At 38.5% G+C, this 20,040-nt stretch overlaps 1 long non-coding RNA gene across 1 annotated transcript in view; it reads left to right on the top strand.

Moving 5' to 3' along the window:
* The window catches only part of LOC106885019, a 53,070-nt gene that overhangs the window by 463 nt on the left and 32,567 nt on the right, over nucleotides 1-20,040 (top strand). The window contains exon 2 of the long non-coding RNA XR_001411332.1: nucleotides 19,127-19,302. This is a non-coding gene — a long non-coding RNA (uncharacterized LOC106885019). The remainder of the gene's footprint in view (nucleotides 1-19,126; nucleotides 19,303-20,040) is intronic.

Genomic DNA, 20,040 nt, shown 5'->3' on the forward strand with positions numbered 1-20,040 from the left:
AAAAAAAAAAAAGCAACATCTGCAATCTATGGGCCACACCAAGATTTTAATTCTTCTCTTTTTTTTTTTTTTTTTTTTTTTTTTTTTTTCCCCCTTTATTATTATATATTTATTTTTTGTCATTTTGGTAGAGCATCTCCTCCCTCCCTTCTGCCTGTCTCTCTCCTGCTCCCCAGGGAGGGCTGCCTTGTCCTCTGGCCCTTCCCGCCGGGGGGGAGATCCCCGGCAGCGGCGTGAAAATTAGGAGATGACATTTTAATAAATATTGCTGTCAGTCACCAAGCTCAGAGCCACCCGGCACGGAGAACAAAGCCCGTGGGGTCCAGGCTCCACATTACCCCCCTCTACTCTTTCCAAAGTTCAATGGACAAACATGAGTGGGTGGTCTTCCCACCCACCCACCCACCCCCATGAAACCAAAGTTTCAACTTTTGGAAGAAATCCAGATGGATCAGTCCTTAAATTTCCCTCTCTCTCCCCAGCCCCTGCGAGGTTTGAATGGCAGCCCCACAGACCTTTTATGATCACAATTACACGCCGCACAAATTCTGATCAGAGGTACTGCTGGTCACAAATGGCTTTTGACCGAAGTAAACCCAAGTAGGGTTGTAGCTTTTATACTGTATTTTCCATAGGTACAAGCTGTAGATGGCATCCCTGCTAGCTGTTACAAACGTAAATACTTTATGCCCCTGTTGTCAAAATAAAACAAAAAAAAAGAGTGTCTGCCCAGACCAAGGAAAATGTGAGAGATGTGCTCGTTCTACGCCCAGCAAATACAATGCAATGAAAACTGAACCATTACTGACTTAGAGATTCCTCCCGTTGGGTGACACTCCAGGTTATCTGTTGCTGATCCTCACGTTGTTTGAAACACTTCAGTTCATTGACAGGTTGGTGCAAGCGGATCAGATCAAAAGTGTACACACAACGCGTCATTTAAATACCTTTTTCACCCTCTTTATATTAAATGAAGAACTTGAGGGTAAGTCACAGAAAAAAAACATCCTGAATGAACTCTTTTTGCCTGTTTCCTATGGCATTGGCAAGTTGTAGCACCTTTACTTGTGAGTGGAAATGAAAATTAATAAATACACAATGTATGGTAAACCATTGTCTTTAGCAATCATCTCCCAGGCATCTCAACCCAGTGATTAACTTCCACTTTTCAATTTTGTGAAGACATGGAAAGGAATCTGGGAGAGGATCCTTGGCCTCTTTTCTACACACTGAAGGAAATTTGTTATTTGGGTTTTTTTATCAGAGTTAGGTGGATGAACTGAAGGAAATTTGTTGTTTGTTTTTTTTTAATCAGAGTTAGGTGGATGGTTGGACTAGAACATCTTAAAGGTCCCTTCCAACCTAGACAAATCTGTGAGTCTATGGCAGTTGCACAAGTCATACTTAGGTTAACTATGGAAGATGAAGAACAAAGAGATGGGATGGCAGCTCAGAGCACTCTGCAGGTTTCTTCTCAAGATTCGTTGCAATCAGACTTAAACAATGCGGGTTTTAATTACTGGAACTGACTCTACAATAAGCTATGCCATTGTTTAGTATGAGGAAGAGGAGGCTGAGGGGAGACCCCATCACTCTCTACAACTTCGTGAAAGGACACTGTAGAGAGGTTGGGGCTGGTCCCTGCTCACAGGTAATTAGTGACAGAACGAGAGGGAATGGCTTCAAGCTCCAACAGGGTGGGTTTAGATTGAACATTAGGAAAGAATTTTTCACCGAAAGAGTGGTCGGGCATTGGAACAGGCTGCCCAGGGAGGGGGTGGAGTCACCATCCCTGGCTGTGTTTAAGGGCCGTTTAGATGCAGTGCTGAGGGACATGGTGTAGGGGAGGACTTTGTAGAGTAGGGGAGATGGTTGGACTCGATGATCCCAAGGGTCTCTTCCAACCTAGACAATTCTATGATTCTCTGAAATGTCCGTGATCCACTTGTAGGTGCCTTTCTACTTGAACTGAGGCCAACATCAGAAATGATTTGGTTGCTTGGTGTCATGCGACTTTATTTGAGGTAACAAAACCCAGGGATTTTGACAGTCTGGAAGCGAGAGTCAGGATGCAAAAAATAAATAAATAGAAATGTAACAATATCTTTGTTTAAATTGGGCACGCAGACCATTGGTGTTTGGAACAGTGCTGTTTTTTTTTAATGTACATTTTGTGCTAAACTCCAGCCTGAAGGGCAGATGGGAAGTGAACCTCTGCGCACATCCTCCAGTGATATTGAGTAGATCCAGCTTGTTTGAGCACCTCTGTTGAAACCTAGGAACAAGGTGTCAATACGACCCCACGGCGGTGGACGGGAGGGCACTGGGAGAAGTGTTGTGTTGTTTGGGAGCCGTGTGTGGCAGGGACAGGCACAACACAGGGAAGGCCGAATGTGTCCTGCTGCTTTCTAGGCTCCACGCAATCCTTTCAGCAAGGTTGGGCTTGTTCCAAACTTGGAAAGGGGGAGGGGGGGGTAATATTTTTAAGTAATTTCTGTATTCGTGAGAAAAATGAGGCTTACTCAATTTAATAAGTTGTATGGAATAAATTAAAGGGTTTGTTTAGTTGTGGTTTTTGTTGTGTTTCTTTTTTACTTCCTATCTACAGTAGCACTTTGAGATCTTTTGTATCGTGGTCAGCAGCTAGATGGTTTTAGTCCAGGTTTTAGTGAACCATGCACAGAATTCAACCTGATTGTAATTTGAATTGTAATTCACTGACGTTTTTTGGTGCAAATTTTGGAAGGGAGGCCACATTTTAAAGCAAGTGGCTTTGGAGAACGGACTGTTCTCTCACTCAATCACCTGTCACCCTTAGGGGGACTCATTTCAAGTCAAGGTCACTGTTGAAACCCTCAGCATCACTCCTTTGAGCAAACAAAAGACAGTATGTCTCCAACACTGAAGGCACACATTAAAAAAAAAAAAAGACATAAAGAGGTTTTTCAACAAAGACTTTTGTAGTTTATTCTTAATTCTTTATTATTCTCATCATATTTAACTGACTACAGAGCTACAGACACTTAGGTGTGTCACCTTATTAGGCATAACAATGGAAATTGTGTTTATAGAGCCAACTTCCAGGTAAGAGTCAAGTGCTATTGTTATTGAGGCTCTTAGCTGATGTAAAAATGACACTGGTCTATTCCCTACATCCAACTCAGACATGTAAGATCCATCGAAGCACAGATTTTCTGACCTACATCACAGATTCTGCTGTGCTACACCAAATTTCTATAAGAACAGTATTTCATTCCTATAAGTAAGGGAAAATTTTAAATCCAAAGCTGGTGTGACCATCTCAAGAGAAACGTTATTTAATTTAGTCTGAAAAAAAGAAATAAAATGGACGACGCTGGCCATATTACAGCTATTGTTAAATTGAATAAATACCTAAACATGAAAAGAAGAAAAACCGTTTGTTGCTTTAACAAGTTGAGAGTGAGTGTAAAGTGGAAATAATTTCATAGTCTTGTATATGCTTTTTTTTCCCAGTTTGTTACAAACCGTTAAGAAATGGTGTGTTTCTCTGGTGTGTTCAGATTCTAAACGAATTTAAGAAAGATGGGGAAAAAGTTTTTAGCAGGACCCGTTGCGATAGGACAAGGCTTAATGGCTTGAAACTACAAGAGGGAAGATTTAGGTTACATGTAAGGAAGAAATCTTTTACAATGAGGGTGGTGGAACGCTGGAACAGGTTGCCCAGAGAGGTTGTTGATGCTCCATCACTGCAAACATTCAAGGTCAGGTTGGATGGGGCTCTGAGCAACCTGATCTAGTTGAAGATGTCCCTGCTTATTGCAGGGGAGGTTGGACTAGATGACCTTTAAAGGTCTCTTCTAACCCAAACTGTTCTATGGTTCTATGAGTATTCATTTTCTCTTTGTCATCAAGAGGAAACATAAATTTAGTAAATAATAGGTTATATTCTGCCTGCTCTGTTTTAAATATATTTTGAAAGGTTATAAGATTCTGTTGGAATTTTATTGGAGAAGTTATTTTTATTTTCATAAACAGTTAATTAATAATGCAGCACCAGTAGATGGTGCTCAAGAATATATAGCATAACTGAGGGGTAGGCGTGATTAAAAATATCTATTTTAAAATTGAAAAATTTCAGGGAAAGTGTTGGTTTTCTTTTGAGAAGTTGATTTTTCATCAGAAAACAGTATCTTCTTCCAAATCTAGAACAAACCTTTGGTTGGTTGACAATTTTAAGTTGAAAAGGTCAGTGATCTGCTTGCTTGTTTGTTTGTTTTCATTCTTCATATGGCTTCTTCAGTGAAGATTTGTACAAGAACTTTTAAATTCTGCTATTCAGTTTAAATATTTTTTGTTATTCAGCCAATTATTGGGCTAGAAACAGTGAAATTAGTGAAATAGGTGACACCAGGAGCATGGGGAAAAGGGGTCTTAAGCACATCTGAGGCCTGTGCACCATCCTACCTCAGACAGTGGCCCTTAAACGCTCCTGAGGAAGGTGCAGAAAACCCAGAATAGGGGTATTTTTGACAGTAATTTTGGCTTCACAAAGTCTGGCCTAGTCTCCGGTATTTAGAGATCTAATTAAGTCTCCAAATAAGTTTCGGTTCCCCTGCAATACTCGTTTAGCTTGTTTAACTCCATACATTCTTACTATCCACATAAGCATCTAGATCTTTTCGATCTTGCATTTTTTTCTGGCTCAGCATTATCAATAATGAGTCCCACAGCACAAATGTGTACTATGCGAAAACTGATGTGTATCACTTCTGTTAAATTTGCTGCTTTTTGGTTTAATTCTGTGTCACCATAGTCTTGAATTAAGGCAGGGAGAATGAGATTCTGGAATACTACTAGCAATTATTTCACGTATTTTTATCATGCCCCTTTTTAATTTCCTTTTTAAGATAATTGCAGTTATTCCAATTTATTTCCACAAAACCATGCTTTTAAAGGGACTTCCATCACTCTTATCGCTTTTCTCTTAAACACCCTCTAGTTTTCTGATATCTTTCTGAGATGCAGAATGCAGCGCCGCACACAGTAGTTCAGATCAGGCTGCAGCACTGATTTATATAACGTTGTTTATCATCGCAGTCCTGTTCTTGATTAATTTTAATATCTTGCTTCTTTCTTCTGATAGCTGCTGCACTGAACAGAGGTCTTCAGTTAACCGTCTGTGGCTCTTCTTTTTATTAATGTCCTGTGAAAAACTTTGACAAGGCCTTTAGGAAGTTTAAATAAATGATGTCAATCGGTTCTCCTTTGACCACTACGGTAGTTTGCAGATGTGTTGAAAACATTCTAGAAGACGAGTGAGACATCATCTTCCTTTGCACAGATCTATCATTTCATGGTTTTCCGAGTGTTATATTTTCTTTTTTTTTAATTTGCCAGGTACAGATGTAAGATTTATAAATCTTTGATTCCCTGAATCATCCCAAGCCTTTTTATAATATATGTGGAACATTTGCTACTCTCTAACCTTCCAGTACAGGAGATGTTTTCCAATTAGAGATTGCATTGCTCAACTAGTTCTTGTTCAAGATTTTCAGTCCTGGTGGCTTTCTGCTTTTTAAATGATTGATTTGTTCCAGCAACTCCTCATCTGATAGTACCTCATTTTTATTACCCAAGAGTAGGTATCTCCCTAACATCCTCTATTGTGAAGACTGATGCAAATAAATCTTCTATCTTCCTAGCAACATCCTTCTCTTCCTTAATTGCCGTCTTTATTCTCTGAAGTTCCCAGCAGACATAGCAACTCATATAACCTTCTTGCAATTGATATATTTAAAGAGTTTCTTTTAATTCGTTTTTATATTTTTAACTGCTTGCTTTTCAGCAGTTACTTTGCTATACAGTTTTCCTTCTTACCTCTTTAGTGCTACAGCTTGTGATCATTTTCCTCATTTCATGAGTGCTGCCTTTGCAGATTTTGACAGTCCCCTGCTTAGCTCAAGTAGCATCTCAAATCCTTTCATTTCACTTCACTGCTTTGCAGCCTTCCTTCCTTGTTTATCTCCTCCCCTTCCCCATATGTGCAGTTATCTGTGGAAATATTCTTGGGTTTGGGAGCAAAATGAATGCCATATCTAAGGACCTCACTGCCTTTAATTTTGATAGTAGGGTTGGTTATGTTGGCTACCACCCATTTTATTGAATATCTCTGTCCAAAGGTTAGTGTCAAGACATTTTTTAACGTGTTATCTCATGCTAGAGGCATTTGACATCATTATTTTAGGATCATTGCATATTAGTTCGTATATTCTTAATCTTTGAATTCTTTCTGCTCATTGTGATTGAATTCTAAAGGTATGTCTGAACTGTCCTTGAACGTGGGTCTACAGCTTATCAAGCTGAGCTGGTTGATTTAAGGTTATCTTATGTCTTCCAAAGTGACAGTCATTTCTGTCTGTCACCTTCTGTCTGTCTTCTCTCAATTATGTGCTCTTTCAAGAAGTAACTTCCTGTTCTTCTGAGAAATTATAACTTTAAGCTTTGCCATTTACAATTTGATTTTTTTCTAATTGGGGTCTAAGATCTATGCTTATCCTGTTTCGTTACATTTTCTTGCTTTTTTCCTTGTCAATGCTCCACACTTAATATCCTAGTTGCGACCTGCATTCTTTGGCACATACCTTCCTGGGTTTCCATTCTCAAGTACTGTTCTCTTCCCTTAAGAGGTGTTTTTCACACTGGAATTTATTGAATCTTTTACATACAGAGCAAAATTCTTTGCAAGACTGTTTTTTTCTGTTATTCTGGGACAGTTTACAGCAAGGCACTGTGATGTTTTCTTTTTTTTTTTAATTTATTTTTTAAAGTATTTATCCAGAAATTTTCCTGTGCTGCCACATTTCCATTGTGACAATAGCATAAAGCCTTCCTCTACTGGAAAGCCTTTTATTTAACCTATTTTGCTTTTAAGTTGTAATTTCACATAAATATTTGCAGTTCTTCATTTTGACCAGATGTCATTCTATGGCATCTTTCCTGAATTTGTTCTTCTTCAGTTGCATTTTTCATGGATACTCAGAAGTATTTGTATTACTAATAACATTTGTAGATAACTTGGTGTTCTTTGTCTCTTGTTTATGAGATGATCAGAACATTTTCTTCTAGTTTTTCAATCTGTGAAATCTATATTTTAAGTCCTTTATATCTTGCATATATAATGGTTGTCATTTGAAAACAAACTTGTCCCTAGCTCATGGTTGCATGTGCTTTGGGGGTGAGATTCTAACTAGTTGCACTGTTGTGTGCCTGTAAAGCTGGGAAGAACTCATGGCAGTCCCTACGTGTGGGCTGGATCATAAGCTTTGCCAAATTAATTGGAGAATATTTATGCAAAGATCAAAATAAAAACAAGGCCACTGTTTCCATGTTAATTATCTAAATGCACTGAAATCCTCTTTGTACTGGGAGAAGGACAAATATTTTAAAAATGACCTTTCATCTCTCATGTTATTAATCTACTCTAGAATATTGCCTAGTCATTAATCAAATTGAACTGTGATAAATAAAAAACTCCTGTATTGTTTTGGCTCTGTCTACTAAAAAGAAAGAGATTTGGAGTTAATCCTGAATCCATCTTTAATGTCCTTCATTTTGCTTATGTAGTCTGGAGAAGAGTGATTTTATATACTTTGTGTGTTGTTGAGATCACTAATCACAGAAGGCACTGTTAAAAGGTGGTGTCTTGTGTTGATTTTTTCCTTGCATTAGTGAAAATGAAGGACTGATAATCCTATCTAGAGCTTAACTTTCTGCTGTTACTAAGAGTTTAGTGTTTAAAATGCAGGAAATATGCTGTTTGTTCCTTCAGCTGTGATCTGTAAGATAGCTGTATAGAATCTTGTTTAAGTAAGATCTTAGTGGAAGACTTGAGTTCAAATCCGCTTTTTGAGAGTTTGAAACATGCGTTTTTCTTTCTCATAACTTCTTAAGCCATTGACCACAACCCTTTGGGTGCAACCATCCAGCCAATTCCCTATGCAGCGGGTAGTCCATCCATCAAATCCATTTCTTTCCAATTTAGAGACCGGGATGTCATGCAGGACAGTATCAAGTGCTTTTGGCCAGGTCTGGTTCTCTCCCCACCAGGTTCAGGTTCCCATGAACCTGATTTGAGGAGAGGATTCTGAACTGTGTGACCTGAGAATCAGCAAGTGGTAGTTTGACATTAATTTAGGAGATGTTTCAGGCAAATGCTTTGTAGCAATATCCACAGTTATGTGGGGCTTTCAGTTTTGCCTCCCTAAGCATGCTGACTTTCTGAGACACATGACTCTTCCTGAGAACCTTACTATAAGGAAAACAATGATAGCTCAGACTTCCAAATTCCACGCTAAGGAATGGGAATTGGAGTCTCACCATAGCCCTCCTCTGCATGCTTCTTTGATCCAAATGCATACATTTTTATAAAAATAAATTAGTATGCTGTATCTTTTAAGACAGCATTTTCTCAAATACCTAATATTTCCATGGAAAGACCATGCAAGAATTAGCTAAGTGAGCCAGGAAAATTCATCCTGTGAGGAAACAAAAGACAGATTATGAGATTGTGGTACTACAGACTCATGAGTGGCAAGGAAAGACTGAATAGGGATTAATTATTCATTGTCTTTTCTAGCAAAAGGAACAGCAGGCATCAAATAAAGCTGGAAGGAGTCAGAACAGAAGAAGTGATTCTTCATGCAGGAGGTCATTGACCTTTGAAACTCTTTGTCAAAGGATGTTGTAGATAATTAAAAATTTTCATAGACTCAAGAAAGAGAAATCCAATGGTGGTGGTGGTGGTGAGAGGGGTGTCAATAAGCGTGCAAAATCATATCCACTTCAGGGATTTCCCTGAACTGAAAATAATTGGAGGTCGGGAATGTATTAGGGAAGAATCTTGCCCTGTTCTTACTCCTCCTTCAGCATTTACTTACAGTCACCTCTGATGCAGAACGTGGGGATGGATAAACCTTTAGTTTGGCCTAACATGACCATTTTCATCTTCACTCTTTTTGGGTGTTTTAATACTGAAAAACTGAGAGGTAGATTTTCAGAGGTGCAGATTGTAGAATCAGTTGGAATTTGGAGTCAAGCACTGACCATCAATGTTCAGAATGTCAAGAGATCAGTATTTCAGTTTGAAAACATTGTCTGAGTGCTTGTAATTGCCTAAAGTGAATGCACACTTTAAAAAAATTAAAGATATAGTCAAGATTCAGATCAAGTTGATACCCAGGAAGGAAATTCTCAAGGTCTTTTTTCTCAATCTGAACTCCAGTGGTTTTGTAAATGTGATAATGAAATGTAAACACAACATATACTTAGCATTAGCTGCATTTCTCCCAAAGTTTTTGAAAAGGAAGCAGCTATGTCCTTTTCTAAAGTTGTCTAGTATCTAAAATGTGATTGAATGTAGTAAGGGTTATCTTCAGCTAAAGAAATGTTTTAGAATTAGGAATAAATGCATACAGGTCAGAGTGACATACTTCAGGATTTTGGAAGAAGATACTTGGAAGAAGAAAAATATTTACTCTTTTGACCAAACTACTTCCTTGGCTGCATGGTGGACATCCAGAGTAAACTGTTTCATTGAAATAGTTTGTTTATAAGCATATGTATATATGTCATATACACTTTAGACATCATATTATAAAAATTATGAAAAATATCTGAAAAGGAGAGAACATCACACACTAATAGCCACAGGCGTGAATGTCAAACCCTGCTTACTGAAACAGATAGGACTTCTCAGATGACCATCAGTCACTGGTTCATAGTCCACAGTTCTACAAGGAGGTGCTGTGAAGCCGAATTGCTTGGTGAAAGCAGATGTGAATGTATCATTCAAAATTTGGAAAATGTGCCTTTTTGCGTGTGTTGAAATATGTGCCATTGCATTAGTCTTCTGAAGTACTCTTGATGCGGAGTTTCTGAGAAATAGCTGAGTTTATTTAATATTCTTAAGAAATTTAAAACCTGAGTCAGGGAGGTGTAACCTGGCAGTAACTCAGCTCCTATCAATGGCTTCGTACCGCAGTAAAACATATGTGAGAATGGAATCCTGCTCTTGATATGTGCTGTGTGCTCAAACTGAAGAGTGAGAGGAGGGAAACACATTTATATTACCAAAGGGCAGAATACTCTGTGAAAATGTGGGGTATTATGGTAAAGAGCTGCAGGTGGCTGTCATCATTCTAAGAGACACATTCTGACTACACTATCCGAAATACGAGAGAGGGCAAGAAAGAGAGTTCCCAAATTGTCAGGCACAAGAGAAGAATATTATCAGGGTGGGGGTTTTGTTGTTGGTTTGGGTTTTTTTTAAAGACGAAAAACTATGTTTGGGTGGTTGAGAGGAATAAAATGACAGAGATGCACTAGGTTATACAGCTATCTGCCACTAAGTCAAAAATGGGTAAAAACTAAAGGAAATTAACCCCAACATAGCATGTAGCAACTACGCTAAATGTATTGCATCTGCTGCTAGGAGCCTCTTTCTTAAATTCTGGCAATGTTCCCAGTCTTCTCCTGCCAATAATGTCTAGTTGCACTGAAATCTTTTTTCCCGTCTATTGCTTTCTTTCTCCCTCTCTCCCTCTCTTTTGTTTTCTTCCTTCCTTCCTTCCTTCCTTCCTCATCTATTGGTTTCTTTCTCCCTCTGTCCCTCTCTTTTCTTTTCTTTTCTTTTCTTTCCTTCCTTCCTTCCTTCCTTCCTTCCTTCCGATATGTACACCTCAATCTCTTGTTTCACTGTTGTCAATCAGTGAACCCTAGACCTTTTATTGAAGTGATACGACTAAAAACGTATGGTTAATTATTTATTGGTCTTGCAGAAACTACTGTTCTTTATGAACATTGCTGACTGTTATCACAGTAAACTGAAGTAGCATCACTGAAGTCAGCAGGTCTATGGTGAATTAATTTATATGGAATCTGGCCCTGGGAATCATAAATGATAAAGTCATTTGTGTGCTTGTGACAGATCCTAAATGGATGGCTTGGTATCGGTTCCTTCAGACTGGCCTAACTGCACATTATTTCATTTATACTAGAGAGTGTTGCCTTCACACAGAGTGACTCAGCTCCAAAATTTTCTTGGTCTTGGCCTCTGTGATGCGATAGCTAATCAAGGTAAACTTTAATATTAGATTCCACATGAAATTTTGAGTGTCCAGTGTATAGATATTAGAATGATTATCTGTTCTTCCATCAGTTTAGTATAATCTCAAATATTCCAATTGTACCTGTACTTGGACTTCGCATCTTTCACTGGCAACTGGACCCTATTTCTTGATTTAACTGCCTGCACACATGATTTCCTAATATAGGTGTGTCTGCAAGGAAAGTATAAGAGGTTTGAATCTGCCTGAAAATTATTGTAACTCTTAGAAGTTCATATTTTAGCCATTCATGAATACATGTGTGTTTGTGCTTATTGAAGCAAACATTCATATATATATGAATGTGTGTAGTACCTGTTCATAATGTATAAATACATGTAAGCAAGGAATAGTATTAACTGAATGGTTACTATATGAATAATTGTATCTTGTGAGAACATGAAATCAAAGGCTTTACAGTGATAGCAAAACTTGGAGGTCCACACATGGATTTAACTCATCCATTAAAAAAAAAGGTATTTATAGTGTTATTCTTCATAAGCTTTTTGTTTGTTTATTAGTATTAGATTTCTGTCTGTGCTTTATTTTTGGTAGATCATACAAGGCTTTTAAAAGTAGGTCACCATGCAAAAAGGAAGCCATCAAATGTAAATAGTTTCAAACACATACATCGTGCTGTATGATCAGAAGTGACACAGCGTTGAAAAAAAAATCAGTTGCCTGTTTTCAGTAAAATGCTTTAAATATGATCATATTTCTATTTTATACCCATTTTAAACATGTGAGAGAAAGAGTCTGAGAAATATTTCATGACAATAGTAAAATATGATATTCAAATATACTGACAAAAAGCCGCTCTAATCTCATCTCTTCCTTTCTTTTATATGTCTCTGCTGGCTTCTTCTCTCAGTATATTTATTACAATCCTTTCATCCCATTTAAAGAACCTTGCCTAATCTTTTTTCTTAAATAATTCTTGCACTCTTTTTTCTCTCTCAACCATTTATTTCATTGTTCAGTATTTCTTCTCACCTGGTTTGCTTCTCTTACCCCTGTGTTACTGGCTTCTCATAAGCATCTATACTATCAGAATATTTTCCATAGTCTAATTTTACACTCTATTAATTGCTCTTTGAATTCTCTCCCCACAGCATTCTTTCAGCTATATGGAAATACAGATAAGAAGTGAAGGATATTGTTTATTTAAAGAGCAACTTTCTTAACTTACTTGAAAACATCAGACAGTGAAGAACAAGGTTCCTCCCTCGACTGTTTCTACAAGATGGAGGTGTTTCTCTGTCCTCTTCTCCCCACCATTACTCAAAAAACTGCCCCATGAATAAGATATGGGTTGGAATTAACCTACCCAATTTTGGACCAATTGTTAAAGTGTGGAAAGATGGAAAATATCTTAAATGTAGATGTCTATACCTGGGTTGCTTAGTCTCCTGGTGTCGTCAACAAATAGAAACAGGAGCTTCTATAATATTTTTCATTTAGTCTTGCTGTAGATCTCTGAAGTAAGTTAGATATTTCACATACTGGTAGTTGCCCTTTTTCCTATTCAGACGTAAATGTGTGAAATTATGTGAGATTCACCTTATTTCTGCTGTCTCCTCTAGTGGATAGTGCACTGGTAGAGGTAATTAGCTGTTTGACTCCCCGATTTCCTTGGGTATCCCCTTCCCTAAGTCCATCTCTAATTTGAATGGAAGTCAGACCTTTTATAAAATTTCTCTGCTAGAGACCTGCCATTTGTAAGAAGACATACTTAACCTGTGCCTTTGAACCTCTCCAGGAGGGTCTCTGACCTGATCTGGGATCCAGTCCCATCAGTCCGGGAGAGAGGAAAATTCCTCCCAAGTCCTAGTAAGCAATCAGAAAAACGTTCACGTCTGTCTCTGCATCTTGTCCGTTTAGCAGCACCGTTTCCCTCACTCTATTTCCATCTTCTCTTTCCACTCCGTATGTCTTGGTGTTTCCAGTGGCCCCACACCAAGTTGCAGTAGGGCATCACCCCGCAAGCTGCTGAGTGTCCAAGGGCAGGCTGAGTGCCTTGACTCCTCCTGTCCCCAGGGAGCAGAGGGATGCCGGGAGGGGGATGCTGAGGCTCAGGTAGGATCATAGAATCATAGAATGGTTTGGGTTGGAAGGGACCTCAAAGATCATCTAGTTCCAACCTCCTTGCCCTGGGCAGGGACACCTCCCACTAGAGCAGGTTGCTCAAGACCCCATCCAGCCTGGCCTTGAACACTTCCAGGGATGGGGCAGCCACAGCTTCCCTGGGCAACCTGTTCCAGTGTCTCACCACCCTCATAGTAAAAAATTTCTTTCTGATATCTAATCTGAATCTTTTTTCTTCCAATTTAAAACCGTTTCCCCTTGTCCTATCATTACCCTTCCTGGCAAAGAGTCCTTCTCCAGCTCTTCTATAGGCACCCTTCAGGTATTGAAAGGCCACTATAAGGTCTTCTCTTCTCTTCTCCAGGCTACAGGATCTCTGTGCTGCTGCAGTGCTTTTAGTCCCATTCCTCCAACAAGGCAATGGTACGTGGCTGAAAACCACCACCCGGTCCCTGTAAGTAGCTGGTGTCACCCATAGGCTTGGCAGGGTATAGGTAATCCCAGTCTGTGCTCTGGGGTCCTCCATGCCTGGATATAGTCTGCCACTGCAGTCCTGCCCATGAATTATCAAAAATAGTAAGTATGGATGACTGACAATTGATCACCTCCTTGGGAAAAGGAATTGTTATGCTTTAAGGTGAGCCTTTACAAACGTTCCTGAATTCAGGAGGTATGTGGCACACCTCAAATCAAAAAAACACATACCAAGTTTTATGAAGGCTTCTGATATCTACCCTCCCAACTGTTGCTGTATAAGGACTTGCAGGAATCAATGTCTTTTTTTTTTTTTCCTGCTGATCCAGAGAAAACCTTGATGATATTCTGGGTTCACTGTCTTCTCTGTGCTTGTCTTTATTAATGACTTGCCCTTCTGCCTTTCTCTCCTTTCCTAAATTGCTGTCTTCCAACATGTCTTGACAAGTTTCTTTTAAGCTATGAACCCTTTGGGGCCAGGGACATGTCTTGTTAAAATTTAAGAAGTGCTGTAGAAGTGATTTTTACCATGCTAGAATAAAATTTAAAAATATCATGAGATACAGTAAAACTCTGCACTCGCATACGTGACCACAGTTGGAAACATCCAGTTGAGAGCAGAACAGACTGATACTTGCAGAATAAGCTGCACGGGCGAACTACGGATTTTATAATTAGTAATAATCTGCACAATTTAAATGTAACTGATAGAAAGGAGAAACTTCACCATAAATTCATCTTGCAGTAGTTTGAAAGGCTTTGTTTGTGATGCAGTCATGGATAGTGGTCTAAATGGTCTATTGATTAATTAACTCTTTATGATTCTGAATTTGCACGTTTTTCTGCAGTCTGGTCTTTATTATGCAAAACTCTTTTGAGCAATAAGCTTTAATAGACTAACTGCTATTTAGCACTTAGAATTAAGGATGTGGGTGGTGTGTCTTTTGGGGTACCAAATGGCATTAATTATGAGGTTGAACTTTTGCACTAAGTCCTACTACCTTTGTGGTTTTAATATAGAAGCCGTGTCTCTTATGAGAACATATTTTTTTAAATGTTCATATAGATTTTTCTTCCCGTTGTATTTTTGGACATAAGATGTTATTAGAAAACTTAAAACTTTAAAATTCCAAAATACCAAAATACTTGGTACAAAGAAAGGTGGATAGAAGGAAGTTTAGTACATAAGAAATCTCAACATTTTTTATAGGTTCAAATTGCAAATAATTAAAAAACTCTAGATATGAATCACATGCATTTCTTTATGATAAAATTGCTAATACTTCTATTATTAAGCCATTGAATATAGCAGATGAGGGAGAAGCACTTCTGCTTTTGGTTGCTTTTAAAGAATGTCACAGCATGCTCCAGTACACTTCAGTTGAATTTTTCATGAAGAATTTATTTTGTCAGACTACATTTTAATATACTTGCTTTGTTATATTAAAGAAAGGCATTTTCCCCATTTTCATCTTGGTTTATTGTTTGATAAGTTCAAACAGTTGCTCACTTGCTCTTTATTCCAGCTGGTTGGTAGTAAGGTAAACATAAATGTAAAATCTGAGAGTTTGGAATAAAGAGGTGGCTGTGAAACATACACTATTTCTATATGCTTCCAGACAAATCTTATGGAGGAATAAGTGAAAAGGGAAAGGGACACGATTGCCTGGAATGGAAAAGGAAAAGGATTAGTATGAAAATATTTCACCTTAGTAGGAGTGTCAGATTATTATTTATTTATTTTTCTGAAAGCATTATGTGGTTGAGAACATTGCACATTCAGCCCATGCCACAAAATTAGCAGGTATTGTACTTCTCAGTTGCTCTTTGATTAAGCCATAGCAGTGGACAAATAAATTGATGGCCGTTGGATTCAGGGAGTCCTTGTACTGAAAGACATAAAATGCAAAACGGCACAGGTGTGTTCAGTCAGAAATAAAACTACAGTGCAACGCTCTGATTTATTTTTACATGCTTTATAAAGCACCAATGAAGACACAAGTATTTTTAAAGTGTGGATTAGAAGCATGGACAGTGAGGTGGACTGAAAACTGGCTGAAAGACAGAGCTCAGAGGGGTGTTATTAGGGGCACAGAGTCTAGTTGGAGGTCTGTAACAAGTGGTGTTCCCAAGGGTCAGTACTGGGTCCAGTCCTCTTCAATATATTCATCAACGACCTGGATGAAGGGATAGAATGTACACTCAGCAAGTTTGCTGACGGTACAAAGCTGGGAGGGGTGGCTGACACCCCAGAAGGCTGTGCTGCCTTAAATGATGTTGGCTTTCTTCCACTCTCCATCTTCTCTGCTGACTCAGCAGTCGGCGCTCACTTCAGAGCTGAAGCTGGGTACGTCAAGAGAGTCCTCAGCATGATGCCTTGAGTGGCTGCTGTGAAGAACCACAAGGCCCCAAAGAGCTGGACACGGGGGCTCTTTGTTTGCCAGTTCAGGCCTGTTCTTTGGCCGTGAGCTCCATGAATAAAAACAGCAAAGGTATTTGATTCTGAACTGTATTTCAAATCCCATGAGAAATAAAATGTACACAGTACTGTCTCCTAAACTGACACCATGAAGGAATGCCTTAATTCTCATCTCTTGCTTCCTGCATAGTTAGGAACACATGCCCACACACACTCAATTTGCATGACCCAAAAGAGGACTTTCTTCATCATCACTCTTTCCTCTGCAGGGCCCGTGCTCTGTCTCTGAGTGTTTGTAGATTGCGCCACTTCCTGGTCTTGGTTCAGAGGAGATAATGAAGGGCACACAGAACATACTGGTGTGTTCTGGTCATGTAAGATTGGAGAGTGGAGGCTGGGCTACTCTGTTCAAGAGTTCAGATAGATGAGATGAATCTGCAGTTGGTAGATACAAGCGTATCTTCAGTTTCAGGAATCACCACCGACAGGCCTTTGGAAGGCAGTGGGAAGGGACAGGCAAAAGTCACCTGCCCAGGTTTCTTCCTCTGTTGCTAAATTGCTTCAAAGATGAAGGTACAAAATTAAATAGTGCCTCCTATGCAGTGATGAAGGGTAGGTCAGTCAGACATATCCCAGAAGAGGTTTTTGCAGGTACACTGTGAGAGCTTGTGGCAGAAGTATGTTATCTGAAAATTCCTTGTATGTTATGCTCTGTGGATGTGCCTGGGATATGCTGGTGTGTCAGTATGAAGGCCTGAAGAGAATGAACACACCTTATGGGACTGATTTTTCAAAGTCTCTTAAAGTGTGCTATAGACATAGCCACATAAAACTCGGGTGATGTATTATTCTGTATAAAGAACCCCAATCAGGGATTATACAGGGATAGAGATAATACACAATAGGCTAGATTGCTTGAATAACGAATGTATGCACACTCTTTCTCTGAGAAAACTGCCATTCAGTTTGAATTAAGAGTTCTTTTTCCTTATTTTTTCAGTATTTGGCATATCTCTACCACTGTCAATAAATGTGTCACTTTGTCCTCTATTCTATTTTTGTGTTACAATCATGTCTGTCATAGGGATGAGGGATGGGGAGTGGAAGCAATTCCCTAAAGTTCGATTTCATGAGTGATGGAAGCTCCAGACACTGCGAATGAAGCAAACTTACATTATTTAACTTTCCCCAACCCCCCCATTTTTTTATTTTAACTGCTTGGTTTTAAATAGTTTTTGTCTTTTTTCCATTTCATTCTTCACTCATGTAATGCATTTATGATACCACATCAGATAATCATGTCTTTTTCAACTATGGATTTTAAATGTTTATAAAGATGTCACAGTAACTAACTTTATTCTCTAAACACAAAGATGTCAAATTACTTTGCCAAGGTAACTAAGGAGGGAACAATAATAAGGATGAGAATACAACCTTTTCCTTCCTCTATCCTTCAACTGCAACCTGTGATGCTTTTAGTGTAGAACCATGACACTGGATGCAGAAAAGCTGGGAAGTGTTCACAGAGGACTTTAAGAAAATTAAAATCTTGTGTAATAGAAAGGAAATGAATGCCTTGACCTCTTTATACATTAATGCAACAGTTTAATTTTATTCACAGTAGTAATTTCTCAGAACTCAATGGGATTACTCATTTGGTGCATAAAGTGAAACAGAGATTTAAGTGCCTTTGGGATGTGTACTTATTGTGGATAACATTAACGTTGCCAGAGCTGTTTTCTGTTTTCTTTCTGAGTCCGTTCGCTTGGCATTTGATTGTATTATTTGTTGTTGTTATGGGCTGTCCTGTTACAAGATAAGGGGACAACTAGTCCTCGTCTTCTGTACTAGCTGAATGAAATTTGGTCTGAAACAGATCAAACCAGATGAAAAATAAGATGTACTGTGAAAATCCATGAATATGGGAAGTTACAGCTCACAGTAAAATCAAACAAGACATCAAAGCCTTTGCTGGCTTCCATATAAAGAATAAGTCTTAGTTTAAGTACATAAATACTCAGGCTGTTTGCAGAGCTTTCATTCATGTCTTTTTGCTAATTTGTCTATTTTTACTACTTTAATATATTTTACAAGCCCTTTTTCAAGGTAAAAATTGGTATAACTAAATTTACCTTTGAAAAGATTAAATGTAAGTGGTTTAAAATGGGTAGTTTCAAGAGAGCACCATCTGGTACATAGTTATTAAAAAAGCCCATGAAAATATTACATGACCACATTCATATACACTTAAATTAACATAAGAACGTAAATTAACAAGTCAGTTCAAACTGCTGATTATAATTAATTTTGTAAATAAATGCCATCATTTTGAATATCTGTTATGACCCCTGAGGTGATGTAGAAGGGATTGTTGTAGGACAGACACTGTAGCAGTATTTGAGGGGATTAGTACTTGAGGGGATAAGAAACGACAGAAGTCACTCAGTATTTTGTCTATCAGGTTACCTTATTAATTAATTTATTAATTTAATGAGTTTGTATAATAATGAAATACTTGCAAAATTGGATTGTTGAGGAGCTTGGCTGCAATTTTTATAAGCTTACTCTTTGTAAGTGACTTAGAAGCACACTGGAAGTTATGATAGATATGAAATTACTATTTATTAGTGTATTAATCTAAAATACTGATGAAAATTTATTGGAAATTGCATTTTGGGTGGTATTTCATATTATTTTTGCATTATTTGATGAAGTTGCCTTGGTCACTGAAATCTCTTTGCTTTATATCTATGGTGAGTTATGAACTGTCCCTGTAATATTATAATGATTAACTTAATAGGAAGCTATGTGCAAAATAAGCATAAATAAACAGAGTGCACAATCCATCCCTGTCAGCGTTCCCAAGAGACAGGTGAAGGACAGTACTGCAGTTTCTTAGTGTCAGCGATTCTGGTTTTGACAAGGTGTGAACTTTGGTTTGACAGAAATAGTCTTCAAAGAGAGAAACCAGTTAGTAAATATCTTTATTTGTTTTGATTTCTAGGAAAGCAAGAGTCAGTTGTTAACAACCGCTTAGGAAGACAAGATGACAGGAAGATAAAGGGAGAATGCTCCAGGAGCTGAAAGATGGAGGCCTTGATCCATTCTGAGAGCAGTGCTTTCTGCTAGAGAGGCTGAAGATGTGTGCCGTGAGACAGAGACCTGCTGAGGCAAACTTCGGTAAACTACTGAAATTCTTTTTCTTCCTGCGTGCCATCTTAACCCTCTGGTGCAGCACCAGCATTGTTCAGTGGTTCAGCATTTGGGAATGTCCTGCATGAGTAAGTGTGGGTGCGATGCTACGTATGTAAAAACCTGCTAAAGGGCTGTTGATAGTTCCAAGGCAACTTTTAATAAATGAGTAAATATTTTATGTCTTCAGAAAACACGACAATGGCACTGAGATAATAAACAGTACCAACAATTCAGCGAACAAAGAACATTCATTCTTTCACCCTATGTCCCTTAGATACCAGTCCTAGTGCAGGATATGTCCCTTCCTTGGGCTCCCGTCTTTGTCCGTTGACCATGGTGGCAGTAGGGTCAGCTCCCCTGGACCAGATGCCAACATTTTAGATGGCTGAAATGAGGTGAGATAAGCCATGACTAAAGTCTGTCAGTTCTCCTTCCACAGGTTTCTCCCCTCTGTTTTTGAATCTGTCCACATCTAATGCCTCAATATAACCTATAAACTTCAGCCCACGTGCGTGTGTGTGTGTTTATGAACACATATACAAGGCACATTTGTCTGTCAGATTTTTTAAGGACGTGATTTGGTCTTTAAAAAGCAGCTCTTAGACATGGTATATGTCGTCTGGATATATAAGAACTTGAAAAGTAAAGCATCACCTCCGTCCTTTTCCAAACGTTTTCTGAATTCTGTCAGCAAATGGTTTAGCATTTCCCCAAATAGCAGCC

This window comes from Calidris pugnax, unplaced genomic scaffold, assembly GCF_001431845.1.
Source record: "Calidris pugnax isolate Ruff unplaced genomic scaffold, ASM143184v1 scaffold12, whole genome shotgun sequence".
Lineage (NCBI taxonomy): Eukaryota > Metazoa > Chordata > Aves > Charadriiformes > Scolopacidae > Calidris > Calidris pugnax.